This window comes from Microplitis demolitor, chromosome 7, assembly GCF_026212275.2.
Source record: "Microplitis demolitor isolate Queensland-Clemson2020A chromosome 7, iyMicDemo2.1a, whole genome shotgun sequence".
NCBI classification, from domain to species: domain Eukaryota; kingdom Metazoa; phylum Arthropoda; class Insecta; order Hymenoptera; family Braconidae; genus Microplitis; species Microplitis demolitor.
The window spans coordinates 13885028-13900901 of NC_068551.1; positions in this window are offsets into that span (position 1 = coordinate 13885028).

The window sequence follows — 15874 nt, forward strand, 5'->3', positions numbered from 1 at the left end:
CTCAATAAAATACTTAAAGTATTACACAGCCCCGACAGGACAATAAAAAAAAATTTTCAAATTGACTATCTATACAAAATGTTTTTATTATCTATCGTTCTTCAACACAAAATCATTAAATATACCCGGTTTATTAATCACGTTGATCGATTAAAAAACAAAAGAGCGATTGGATATCACGATATTTTTGACTAATTTGTGTTTGATAAAATGACGTTTTTTTTATTTTTGATTTTACTTAACTACTATTATTATTAAATAATGATACATCACCCATTTATTCTTTCCGAATTTTTAAGTTGTTCATAATGTTAACTCCAACTCCTCAAATGATGCTAAAAAAAAAAATTTTCTTCCAGCTTCACTATTTTTTTTTTTTTTTAATTATAACATTATCCGGCGTTTAATGTTTTGATCACTATTATTTTATATTTTTATTACACACGTAATTACGTATACTCGTACTTTAACACAAATTAATAGAAATATTTTCACAACACTAATTTATTAATCACAAACTTTTTTTTTTTTTACGTAGTATATCACACAAGTAAATTCAAATATGCATTTTGACAACGATTAAGAAAAATATTTTCACAAAACCTATTTAATTAATCACTGAATTCATTTCAATCATTACACGCACTTGAAATCTATATTATAAAACATATCCACAAAATTTAGTTAATTCATCACCGAATTTATTCATATTACTACGCAAACTTTAACAATGTATCACATATCCACGGAACTTTTTTCGTTGTTTTTTTTTTTTTTTGAATTAATCACCGAATTTACTTATATTGCTACACGTACTTCAATATTCACGAAGCTTATTTAATTCATCACTAAATTTGAATAAATTTACATACGCACTTCATCACAAATTAAAAAAAAATGTTTTCACTAAACTCGTTTAATTGATCACTGAATTTATTTATTTATTTTTTAAATTTATTATTATTTGCGTCTTTAGTAATTTCAAAAAAATCACGATCGTTTTTTCTTAATCTTTGCTTTTCCCGTCGCGTCGCGATATTTTGACAGATATATATTTTTTTATTTTATATTTTTTAATTCACACTACACATGAAGGTTACGCGCACTTATCCGACTTCTGACACCAAATTGTAGCAACTGGTTACTTATAATTAATATCACTTATACTACAATGATAACACACTTATATTAGAAATAATAACACTACAATTAACAGCAGTAAAATAAAGGCAAGAGAAATATATAGTTTATTGAATACAGATATGTTTGCTGTTATGCTGTCAATATATGGTTGACTGACTCTAGTCGCGCATCTATAAAACAAGAGAAGAAGGCATTTGTTTTCTAGCTATTCAAATATTTTAAAATATCAATTTCACATTCGTTACAATATATATATATATTGAAACAAATCGCTTTTTCTTTTTGCGATTTTTACCAGCAGTCACCAGAATTTGCGGGTTGAACCCTGGCTTAGACTGGCCTCTAACAATATTTGATTTTTCTTGGACAGAGCAGTGGGCTGGGGTTCTTGCAAAGCAAAGACCCGCACTCATTTAAACACGGCAACGTATGTAAAACTAACTAACTTATCTCACGGCTTATTACTTATCGATAGATTTCTTATTGTTAATGAACTCATCAATTCTTACTTAATTAAGAATACTTTTTTCAAACTATTGAATGATTTTACCAGTAAAATAGGATCGCAAGACGATTACTAATAATACAAACTGTAAAGTAAGTTAATTGCTCGGTTTACAGAGTCGCAAGTAGATTGATAATAAATTGACAGAATCGCAAGTAAAATTACTAGTATTTACAATATTGAATAAGCTATGCGACTTATTGCTGATTGATCCAGGATCGAAGTGATTGACCGATAAATTTGGGCGTAGGACTCTGTCCCCACTTTACCCTTACGGTCATGCGTCAACGTAAAAATTAGTCGTGTGACCACGGCACTATGACTTGTGTAGTTTCAAACGGCTACAAGACGGGGAAGTGGAAACCGCAAGGCTGACGGCGACGAAGACAATCCACATTGTCTCAATATATATATACAGAATTATCTCAACAATTCCAAATAAATTTACATGAAATTATATATAATTCTGTATTAGTATACAGAATTTAATAAAGAAATTTATTTCATTGCATTCGTTCTCTAAATTTATACTTATGTTTATCACATTGTGATTGTTTATTATTTTTATAAGATTAAAATGTAGATTTAGATAATAGCGTAAAAATCAACACTATAGATAATTAGATCATATTGTTTTTTCGAGATATATAAAGTTTTATTGTACACTAGATTACACAGAAATACATCACAATTATTAATTTTTTAATTTAAATCAAGTTTTATGATAAAATTACCAGACCCTCTTTGAATTATCGGATCTTTCACATATAGGACATTCCACGCCAATCGACCGCTGTTGACCCCGACCTTTTTAGAATTGGCTGAAAATTTTTTCTCTTTTTCTACCCGATCAAAAACGTTTTTCATAATTTTTTCAAATTTTTTCACCCAACCAAAAAAAAATTATGATTTAAAAAAAAAAAATGGCTTTTTTTATTTTAAAAATTTATAACTTTTTCAAAATTCAACTGATTGGGACGTTTTTTTTTTTCAAAAATTTTGTTTTTAATTTTACTTCTTGAAAAAAAAATACGAAAAAATTATTGCAACTTATCTTCATTGTTTTTTTTTTAGCTATTTGGAAAAAAATAAAAATTTTTTGATGTTTACCATTTTCGATTCTTGATTTTTTTTTTTTTAAATCCAACTTTGAGATTTTCTGCAAATCCTCAATTTTTTCAGAGTGGTGTTTTTTCGATTTATGTTTTTTATTTCCAATTGAAAAATAGAATTTCTATAACTAACCTTATTTCTCATATCACCATGCTTAAAATTTTTGAGAGTGTTCAGAAAACTTTTAATCTCAAAAAAAACAATAAATTTAAATGGTAATCATCGAAATAATTTAAATTTTGTTCGAAAAATCAAGTTAAAAATTAGAAGGACCTTCTGGATAATTTTTTTGTATTTTCTCTTCACACAACATTCAAAAACGAAGAAAATAAAAAAAAAATTTCGTTTAGTCCATTTTTGGACAGATTCTGGCAATTCAAATAAATTCTTTCTACACTTATTGTTTTATGCTTAAAAGAATTTTTTTTTAATTGCCAGCAAAAAAACAATGAAGATAGGTTGCAATAATGTTTTCGTATTTTTTTTCAAAAAGTAAATTTAAAAACAAAAATTATAAAAAAAAACGTCCCAATCAGTTGAATTTTGAAAAAGTTATAGTTATTTAAAACAAAAAAAGTCACATTTTTCAAAAATTTATAACTTTTTTTTTGGTTGGGCGAAAAAATTTGAAAAAATTATGAGAAACGTTTTTGATCGGGTAGAAATAGAGAAACATTTTCAGCCAAATCTAAAGAGGTGGGGGTCAAGAGTGGTCTATTTGGCCTGGAATGCCCCATATATAGTCTTTTATTCGTACAAACTGGACAATACTCTTCACGTCTTTTAGTTTAATTGACAAGCATACTCTAGATTCTATAACAGATAACATATGTTTTATTGCTTCTTGCATTTTTGAATGAATCTTCATACTTTGATGATCTACTTTTAATTGTTTAATTACAAAATATAATTCATTTTCTCTATTAAAAAAAAAACTTTATAATTCCATAAACACATAAATATGTGTATCTATTAAGCCGTATATATTAAAGTGCCCTCGTTGCCGCGCTCGCTGTAAAGTGCAGCGTTAACAATTTTAGGGACAGCAACTTCGGCCAACACCTCGTTGCACGTCATCAACGTTTCCTCCAATCAGGGAATTACACTTGACTGTATTCTAGATTCAGCCAATTATGTATTGTTATGACCAAAAAGTAGCTTGTACTGTCATATTTGGACAAATTATTCTTATTTTTATTTTTGGCCCTAGTCTTTCGACCAATAGACCGGGATCACACTGATCAATTATCTGGAAGGCTTTATTTGAAATAAAAGATTTGAATATACAAGTTAAATTATTATATATTATACAATTGGAAATTTTGATGATTTGAATACAATAAACTTGATATTAAAAGTATTAGGTGGCTAGTCAGCCGACTCTAATTTACAATAAAATGGTTACGATAAAATTCATTTTAAATACTACAGAGGACTATAGAATTTTCAATACAATACATTCTTTTATAATATTTCCGTATGTTGGGAATATTTCTATATTTTGGCATACATAAACTTCAAGATTACGGTACCTGAAGTTGTGGAGATTGGAGTATATTTCTGGTGCACACTGAGTTTACTGTACTATCCGATGTTTTAATTTGTTTCGACGTTAACTTAATATTTCTAAACTAATTATTCACTGACTGAAACAATATTTACTAAATACTAGCGATATAGTTAATAAAATAAAGTGTGAGGACACTTGTACAACTCAATAAAACAATAAAGTGTGAGAACACTTGTAAATGAAAAACTAGTACGGAACTAGTATATAAGTGTGAGAACACTTGTACTTAAATTTTCTCATCCTTACTGACCCAGGACTGAGAACTGAGACTAACTCTGTGACTGAAAAACTGCTCCTATTTTAAATTTTGTGGCCCTTTTTATGTGTTTTACTTGGTCCTATTTTGTCTATTATTTGGGGAAAACGGTGTCCAATCGGAGCATAGTTCCTTTGGATCCTTTCCCTTTCCTTCGGATTTTTCTTCGGGAAAGTAGTAAGGGCACGCCTGAATGTTGGCCTATGTGCGTGCGCAACCACACATACTACCACATGTACAATATTTTATATATAACAATATTTTATTTTATTAATAATTTTATATAATAGAAGTTTATATCTATTTTTATGAATTTTCCTTATTTAGAAATTATAAATTTACTTATTTCATTCATATAAAATTTTTATCTATTCGCATGAATTTTTATTTTATTAATTTATTTGTAGTGATTTTGTTTATTGCCAAACTTACTTATTTATTTAATAAATTTCATCATTGATTGACGTCCCGCCGATTCATGTACTCATTCTTATAAATTTATGTAATATTATTAGTCTATTTCTTTAATTGACAGGAATTGTTTATTTTAATATTATTTATTCAGATACTCTTTTTAGTTAAATTTCTTCGTTAAAAAATTATTTATTGGAATTTTCTTTAGTTAAAAATTTATTTTGCGTATTATCTATGTGAATATTCTGTGTTAAAAGTCTTTTATTTAAAATTTATTCGATTCAAAATTATTCATTTGAATATTCTGGACAACGTGTCATTAAAATCATTTCTTTGGGTATCTATTTTACGTTTACGTGGACACCGAAATATTATCTACAAAAGTGCACTTACAAATGTAAGGGCTTATAAGATTATGTACAGTGCTCCTCCCCTAAGATATCCTTCTGTAAGATATCACTTCCCCTCATTTTACTACCACCTCCACTCAATTCAGTTTTCCCACTACACTCAGTGGAATTTACTTGCGCTTGCGCTTGAGCCGCTGCTATAAGTCAGCTGTTTACTTATACATAGATATACTTATAGATAGTAAGATTTAAGATTGTTGTGATATTAGTACTATTAAGTTTATTTATGATAAATGAAAAAATATCTTATGTCAAGCGATAAAAATAATAACACAATAAAGCGTAAACAACCGACAGCGGTGCCCGTTTCGGTTAAAGTTAATGCTTTAAAAGAATTAAGTAATGGGGTCCCAAAAAATGTTATTGCTAATTACCTTAATGTAACCCCGCAAACAGTTCAAAAGTGGAAAAAAAATAAAAAAAAGTTTGATACTTTAGTGCAGGAATATGATTGAAAGTTTAATTTTACGTACTATTTAATACCATATTTTATGTAATATCTTTTAAAGATATAACTTAAGTAGTGAGTTTCAGGTTAATTTTAATTTTCTTATTTATAAAGACGAAATTTAAATTTAATATTTTTGGACTGTAAAACATGTGTAATATTGTGATAAATGATAACTATGTCAAAAAAATAAATAATTCGTTCAAATATTTCGCGCTTTTTTTAAATACTTCGTAGGCCACTGCGCATGCTTATATTTTTAATAGCTCCACTTTTTAAAAGTGGAAGGGGTACCTCTCTAAGATATTTTTCCTGGAACTAGAGCCTCGAGTCTGATATCTTAGAGGGGGGGGAGCACTGTACTTCGTTTATTTTATTTATTTAAAAATGAGTCACTGTTAAAATTCCTTCTAAAATTTACTTTTTCTTATAAATATTTTGCGTCCGTTTCTGTAGATAATCCTTTAATTGTTTTCTAAATAAGTATTTGCAGCTGGCCTTTGGGCCTTTTTACTCTATGGTGACCGGAAGGGTCATTAAAATTTCATTTAGGTGTTTGCTCTAACATTTCAATAACTGTCAGACAAACAACCTCGGCTTATTTTAAAAGCATACTTAAAATCAAATTATGTCTTATCAAACTTAATTTTTTTTTTAAAGTAAAATTTGGTCACCAACTAATTTTTTATGAAAAAAATAAAATTAATTACAATAAAAAGAAAATATAATGTTCAGCGTCTGAGCTGGACGTAACAATATTCTCAATTATTGTCTCTAGAACCGTGAACCGAAGTGATAAAAACAACGAACATCAAGGTGCGGCAGCCTATGACGCTTGAGAAGTTAATATATCTTCCTTGCTGGCTCGCGTGAATTCTAAACCGTGTTACGTTTCTATTTTCTATTTCATCTAAACCAAGTAGTACATTCTCATTAATAAAATCCAAGCAGTCAAGTATACTATAAAATCCCACGGGAAGATCGTTTCGATATTGCACTCGAGGAGGCGTAGCAAATTGCTTGTTACCGTTAAAATTTATATTCAAAATCGTCGTTTCAAAATTGTTTTCTTTTCCATGAAAATCATCACACGGGAAGTACTGCTCGCGTAAAACACGAGGAGGCGTGGGTGATTTTTAATAATAATTGTTAAGTGTGAAAATAGTGATTCTCTCCGAGTGAATGGCTGGAGTCGAAGATTCAGACCGTACTCATATGAGCGAAAAACTCAATAAATTCAAAGTGTAAAACCATAATTTAAATTTAAGAGTTAAGTGTTAATCCCAGAGATTTAAGTTAAAGAAAAGAACCTTAGTGTTAAGGACAAATTTAACGTTCGATTTTTCAACACTACTGATGCTCTGGACGATAGAGAATACCGGGACGGGTGGACGTATCCACTGTCTCGGGAGTTGTTTGAGACCCTTCCTGAATAGTCTGGTGATGGTGGAGTGAGCTATGAAGAGTTTGATTACAAACTAAGAGAATGTCTCCACATGGTCCCAGAGGAACATCAGAGGCCTTTTGTGGCTCGAGCTCTTATGAAATTGAAAGGTCGTACTCGTCAATTCCTTCAAGAGATGGAAATACACTCCTTACAGGTGTTACTTAATGTTCTTCGCAGTAATTTCCGGACAGGAGATCCACTGAAAATCTACCTCCACAAGTTGACGACCATCCAGAAGAGTACTTTCGAAACAGTAGAAAGTGTCTTCTATAGATTGAGAGCGATTCTTCGGAAAATCGAATCCTCCGTCCCAGAAGCAGATCCCGCGGCAATAATCAACCAAGCACAGCGCTTGGCGGTCGACACGTTCTTTGACTCTCTCCCAGACTATTTAAAATGTTTGGCGTCAACTCGAGAATACCAGAATCTCTCAGACCTCTTCGAAGCTATTAAGGAACAAACAAAAAAGTATGATGCGCAATTGCGCCAACAGCAACCGAGGCCGAAACCTCAAGCTTACCAACCTGATCCTTCGGTCCAGCAGAATAAGTATCAATCCTATTTTCAGAAACAGAATCGAAGGCCTGTCCAAGGCCTCAGCTGGTCGACACAACCTCAATCTGAACTTTGCGTAGTACCCAGGGCTCTGGCATACAGAGTGATGCCTGAACCCATGGACTACTATGGACAGTTGAGAGATCACCAAAACCTCCCTGGCTATCCATACCAGCAATCTCACTTGAAAGCTGAGGAGTTCATGGATACCGAATACTAACCGGACCAAGCACTAGCTTTTCCGGCGTTGCCTTTCCAAGGTCAATTTAACTACCCACCTCGTTTCCAATATCGTAAGACCTATCAAAAAATTACAATTCAGGCTATGAAAGGCCTTACCGTCAATATTAACAATATGGCCCAGCACCAACCCAACATTCTCCACTCTAACCAGCACCAGTCCAACCTGCGTCAACCCCAGTACAACCATTACAGACTTCTCAAGTAGATGCACAAGATTTGGCTTCTATTCAAATAGGGCGCCACATTAAAAGCAAAGCTCCATGCAACTGCCCAGGCTGTCCCAGGAGAGCTGTAACTAAAGAGAAAGACCCCCTGGAACAGGCTTTAAACTCGGCGGGCGCTCGCCAGCCAAAGGCGACTGTGAGCCAGCCCAGCAAGCTTCACCCAATGACTGCAGCAGACTACTGCAAAAACAAGCAGTAGATGGCATAGCGTTGGTTACCGGAAAAGGACCTGTGATAACTTTAAAATTAACCAAGCTCCTCGGTGGCCAATGCGATGTCTTAATTGATTCTGGTGCAAATTACAATTTCATCAGTATAACAGCGTTAGCACTAGATAGTGTCTTCCTGCAAAAAGATATGGGACACGTGGGGGAGATCAATTCAAATAAACTACCAATAGTTGGCGTTGTCACCCTAGAAGTTTTTGATAAAATTATAAATTTCAAGGTGGTACCTCGACCGTTGGGTGGTTATCTCGCTATCTTAGGTAACGACTTCCTAGCACGAGAAAAGGCCAATATCTCCTTTTATTGGTACACCCTAGTGCTTAGAAGCCGTCCTACACGACCCATCCCATTTGTCCTTAAAGGTTTTTTATGTCAACCACAGGTTCTAGCGGTTGGCGCCGGCCCTAAGGTTGACGTCTCGTATTAAACATAACTCGGCAAATACCAGCGCTTCGTCGTTGATATCAGGGGAGACGTCACAATCGTAAATCATTCAGCCCTCAAACCGAACGTTTACATCAATCCTCACAATAAAATCCGAGTTGCAGGAATTAATAATACCCCGGTGAAAATTATGGGTACGATCGAACTAAAAATTTTGAACACTATGGTCCAATGCCAAGTTTCTCAGGAAGATCTACCGGACCCGGGTGTCGGTATTTTGGGAAATGATTGGTTGGACAGAGAGAAGGCCGAAATTTTATATTTCGAGCAACTTCTAAAAGTACTCTCACGACCTTCCCAACCAATCCAGTTCAGTTTGGATATAGTCGAACCACCCTTCTTCACGGTACCTCCAAGAACGAGGATGGTAATACCCATACCGATTTTAAACACTAACTTCACTCAAAGTTATCTACCCCGCATACAGGTAACTGAAGGGCTTCTTTTGGGGGAAGCACTGGTTCCTGTATCAGAAAGGATCGCAACCCTAACAAAAATTCCCATGTCTCACCTCGACACAAAACAACGACAACAAATTAAAGAAATCGTCCAAGAATATGCGGACATTTTCCATATACCAGACGATAATCTTGGTTGCTCTAACAGAGCAACTTGCAAAATCCCGACAACCACCGATGAACCGGTAAACATAAAACAATATCGTTTTCCAAAACAACACCAAGATGAAATTAAAACACAAGTAGAGAACTTGTTAAAACAAGGTATCACACGCAATTCAAAATCACCGTATAACTCTCCTGTATGGATCGTGCTTAAAAAGGCAGATGCACAGGATAACAAGAAGTGGCGTATGGTGATCGATTCTCGAAATTTAAATAAGGTGTCTTTCGGGGATGCATATCCACTTCCGCCGATAATTGGTTTATTAGATGACGCTATGTTCTTCAGTGTATTTGATTTAGCAAGTGGGTTTCACCAAGTACCTATGAACCCGGCAGATGCTCACAAAACGGCTTTCTCCACTCCAAACGGGCACTTTGAATATGCTCGAATGCCCTTCGGGTTAGAAGGTGCACCTGCCACTTTCCAGCGGATGATGTACAATACTCTGGGTGCATTGAAGTGGATCCTCATCTATTTAGATGACATTATTTTACATGCTAAAACACTAGAGGAACATGGTGTACGAATTCGTAGACTATTCCAAGTATTACGTGATGCCGGTTTGACCCTTCAACCCGAGAAATGCAAGTGTTCAGAGGTAGATTACCTGGGCCATGTCATATCAAGGGAAGGGGTGAAACCCGATCCGAAAAAAATACAGGCTCTAAGAGATGCCTCTAGACCTCGAAACCAGACTGAAATGAGGAAATTCCTTGGTCTTGCGAATTATTATCATCGATTTATCGACAATTACGCCGTCAGGGCTAAGCCCCTAACGGATTTAACTCGTAAAACCAAGACCTTCGTCTCGTCCCAAGAAGCTGAGAAAGCTTTTTCTGACATCAAGACAGCCTTATGCGAAAATACGACTCTAGCATATCCAGTTGGAAATAAACCCATTATCCTGGCCATCAACTTTTTTGATGTGGGGATATCGGGTATCCTTAGTCAAGAAGTGGAGTCAACGAGCGAGACTCCGGATAAAGCAGAACCAAATAATTCAAAAAACGATAAAATCGTATCCTGCGTATCTAGGGACCTGCATGACGCCAAAACCAGATACACTCCAGATGAAAAAGAGTGCCTGGCCGTCGTATACGCCATCCAGCAGTTCCGCCTTTATCGGTACGGCAGACCGTTCACGGTTTACACGAAAAAAGCAGAACTACGTCGCGGTTCACATAAACCTACATTGAACTACAAAGAACCAGAATCTGATGATTCTGATAACAATTCGAAAAATGTGTCAGATGTTCAGTTGATTTCTGACGACGAGGACGTGTTCTTACCTTCTGCAAGTAACATCACTATAAGAAGAAAAGATACAATTTGGGAGTTACGTCCGGCAAGCTTATATAGTTCAAGTGCCGAAAGTGACGAAGGAAATAACGGCAATGAAGAAGGAAATGAAGACTTCGAAAGAACTCCCAGGGGGGATGAAGAAGACCTCCCTTCGGACGAAGATATCCCTGAAGAAAACTCACCAAGAACCAGCCTCAGGAAATCTATTCTGTACTTTGATCAATGGTGTAACGAAAAATCAAAAAAGTTGGAAAATGATCCAGTCGTGACTGAACCCAATCCAAGGAAATACCACCCTTTTCCAAGTTGCCACTGTACAACGAAACAGTTAAGGAAGTTGAAAGATCATTAGATTTGTTTCAAAACACAATCAGAGAAGAGTGCGAACAGGAAGACCTGGACGATAACGAGGTAGAGGATGAAGAGGTGATAGATGAATTCGTTGCAGAGGAAGTTGAAGAAGAAACGGCCAATACTCCAACAATCACAGCTGTATCAACCCCATCTTCAAGAGATCAAGAAATTTGTTTAGCACCGGAAACACCAACAATGTTGAGATCGTTGCTAGAAAACCTCAATAATCCGCCAAAAATTTTATTGGCCTGGAATGAAAGAACGAATCTATCAGTTCATAAAAAGATGTGCTGTTTGTCAAAAGGAGAAACTATCACGCATCAAAACGCGTCAGCCTATGGTCATCACTGACACGCCATTTGACCCCTTTGACAAGATCTCGATCGACACCGTAGGCCCCTTACCTATGACACCGAACGGGAACATACACATATTAACTATACAAGATAATTTCACGAAACACTGTGCAGCACTAGCCTTACCCGATATACGGGTCCAAACTATCGCAGAATCATTAGTGCAGAACTACATATCTCTCTACGGGTGCCCCCGAGTCATATTATCAGACCTTGGTACCTCGTTTACGAGCAAACTGCTGGAAAAATTGACAAGAACTATGAAGATTCATAGAGTCACGACTTCAGGATACTATCCTCAGTCTAATGGTTCTTTAGAAAGAAGCCATCAGTCTCTCGTGGAATATCACAGAGTTTTTATCGACTCATTCCACGACTGGGACGTTTACTTGCCAATGGCAATGTTAAATTACAACACCTCAGTTTATGTAGGTACAAAATTCACACCTTACGAGCTACTCTTCGGTAAAAGAGCTCGTGCCCCAACAGAATTCCCTGATTATGGAAAAATCGATACGTACCAAGAATATTTCGTGGACTTAATTAATAGATTAAGTACCTCAAGAGATATTGCTTGCAACAACTTGGTCAAGGCCAAGGTCGACTCAAAGGAAAGATACGATAAGTCTTTACACCCCGTAAACTTCAAAGTTGGCGATTTTGTCTACTCGCTTAATGAAGCGAGGAAGAATAAACTAGAAAACTATTGCGCGGGCCCCTTTGAAGTCATTGAGATCACCAATAAGGATAACCTCGTTATTGAGCTCCATAACGGGAAACAAATAATCAAACATCCAAGCAAATGAAAACCTGCATTAGAGTAATAGAAATAATTTTGTCAAAAGTTTTTGTTTCACGTAACTCGAAAGACCATGTGGATCCTCAGAAGCCTTCTACTGCAATGGCTTATTGAAGGTGCAGTAGCAGAGTTCCTGACCATATCACCAAACAAATTCAATCCAGGACTAACATTTGATAAATTCAAAAAAATACATCTGGTGGAACGAGAATGGAAAGTAATATCAGTAATCGACATCGGTGCTCTGGTTAACCTAGCTTCTCATCGAATAGAAGACAACATGCAGACCAGAGACAGTTGTATGAAATTTTTGACCCGCCCAGAATGTCTAACATACATGAAATATGAGACCTTGTCTCAGTTAAGCCAAGATAAAATAGATATCGTCAATAGATTGAAACAAAATCTTCAGAATACAAAAATGTCACAAGTAGATCAGCTAATGTCCAGAGCTTCTTGATTCGGGTTCATTGGCAAGGCAGCAAGAGAAGTTTTCGGCCTCATGGATATGGATGATCAAGACCACATCTCAAAGGATATAGATAGATTGTTTAAAGATCAAGCGGAAATAACACACTTAATAGGTGAAAACACGCATATAATAAAGGCTGAGATAAACAAGATCCTGTCACATGAACAGAAAACAGACCTTATGGTGAAACTATTGAACGACAGAGTTAATGAATTTGCTAGAGCTGGTCAACAGCTGGAAAGAAAAAGGGAATTTCGTCAATACCTGATGAAGCTTTCAGAAGAAAAAGAACGTCGCCTAGTCACTCAAATTCGCTATCTGAAAGAGGCTGAAGAAGCTATTCATAACCCCAAAAGGGGAATAATCCCAGGGGGAGTACTATTTCCAGAACAACTCACTAAAGCCTTAAAAGAGGTCTTACAGCGATTTCCAAAGCTAAACCCACCACAGCCTCTCGACCATATAAATCTTCAAGCCCTCAGCGCAGTAGCCAAAGTAGAAGCAGCGAGATCAAACGATGTATTTCTGACTATAATTGCCATACCTCTGCTAAACAAAAACATTTTTGAATCATACAGAATGATTCCAACGAGAACACTTCAAAATATCCGCGGTATTATAAGGAGCATACTGGTCCGACCAAAAACAAAATTTTTAGCAGTCGACTCAGAGACAGACCATTACTTCCTTGCTGAAAAAAATTTCATAAAATCCTGCAAGGAAATAGCAGACGAATCGACATGCCGACCTGACCTAGCCATCCACAAAATTAGCGAAACCTTGGACTGCGAGCCACACCTATTCACTAAAACTTCGTTGAACGTCATGGGATCATGCGACGTGAGAATATTTTCAACCTGCGAAAACCAGTTCGTCAAACTGCACCAGGCTAACACCTGGCTATATTCAATCTGCGAACAAGAGAAGATGATTTTGAAACGCGGGCAAAACATCCGGCTATAATACGCATTGAACAGCTCTGGGTTGTTATCCTTAAGCTCAGGATGCTCACTTAAAAACAAATTCTTATACATAAAAGGAGTAGAAGAAGAAATCACAACGAGCATCAACACCAGCTTTCCAGAAATAAATTGGCAGAACCACAACGACGAGTTGACAAAAGATAATGCAGCAAACATCTCCATAGTAGTCGAAAAATTACAGGTGGACGAATCAAGCTTGCAATCACCATGTGGTGAGAGCTTAAGAAGTAGCATCCACCGTATAGAAGAAATATGGATGCACAGACAAGAAAAATCTACACCCAGAGCAGTCACAACCACAAACACAGGCTTAATAATCCAACTTACGCTACTATGTATACGCATAATAAAGTATACCTGCAGACAATATCATCTTTTTAATTTAAAACCTTGGCAAAAAGCTTGGAAAAACGTCGACGTAAACAAAACCTACAAGAGAAACTAAAATGAAAAAAAGAATCTTGGAGAAGATAACATTGGGTTCGAACTTACCTTCACGATTGTCGAACCGCCTCCAGAATTCAAAGATGATTCCCGTTATTCGAAAGAGAGCGGTGCATCGCACTCGACCAGCTACGAAGTGAGCGTTAGGACTCAGACGAATACACCGCTCACACAAACTTCTCCTACTCCAGTAACACGATCAAACGGACAGAGTCCGGAAAATCAGCAGCCGAAAAGGGTGACGTTCTCGACCCATTATAAACTCGGGAAACAGGCGCCCCCACAACGAACCACATTACCACGCACATCGCAGGAAAAAGGCATCCGCTTGGCTGCTTACGAAATCTAGATAGAAATTACAAGAAAAACAGCAACAAAAAAAAAATAATGATAATAATAATAATAATAATAATAATAATAATAATAATAATAATAATAAAAATAATAATAATAATAATGAATCAAATATAAAATTTTTCTTTCTTGCACCAAAAAGAATTCATTTTTATTCATGAAAGATAAACATTTACTCAGAATAATAAGCGGTTAATATATAGCGTTGCACACTTGAAAAATGAAGTTGGCGGTCCGTAAGGGCTTTAAATCAAACAGCCGCCAAACGAAGAATTGGGCATCGTTGTGCTGCAGACGGTGGTTCAGAAATCAAAGGGCGCGTTTCCTAAAGACCCTTTGCCGTAACGGAACAATCTTCATCGACAAATCCAACGGACAAGTGCTGAGACGATCATCATACTCCGCGTCCGAACAGCATAGAAGATACTTAAAAAATATTCATATGTAAAAAAAAAAAAAAAAAAAAAAAAAAAAAGAGAAAGTTTAAAAAAAAAAAAAAAAATTTTTTTGAAAAATTTTCGAAAATAGATATTTACGTGATAAGGCCGTGAAGTGGTAGTTTTCTGACAGCGACGATATTTCGACATGAGCTTAAGGTTTGTGGCGGGAAAGTTCGAAACGGGCGTAATTTTAACGTCCGAGGCGTTGCCAAGGACGGAAATTTACGATCGTTTTCGAACATTCGCGTCACTAACATCAAAGCGAATATCGAAAAAAAGTCGTTGTCAAAATCGCCACTAAACGGCCAAATGACGTACAATATTTTTTGTTATTATCGCTCCATAAGTTTAACTTTTGAGGGATAGGAGGTAAAAAATGACATTTTTTTAACTTCCCGCTAAGAAAATCTAGGAAGCTATTCTGACTATTTTCAGAATGATGTCCAGATGTGTGTATGTATGTAGGTATGTGTGTGTGTGTGTGTGTAAACTCTTTGTAACTTTTGAACTAATGAATCGATTTGGATGGTTGAGGTGGCAATCGAAAGAGCTTGTTGGCCATCAACTTTCCTGAAAATTTCAGATTATTTGATCGAATAGACTTGAAAATATTGGCGAATTACGAAAAAAAAAAAACACTTTTTTTTTAGTTTTTTATTGATTTCTCGAAAACGACTTATACGATCGACTTCAAAATCTAATCAGCTCTAGAATTCAATAAAACGCGCCGATTGCCACGTCAACTAT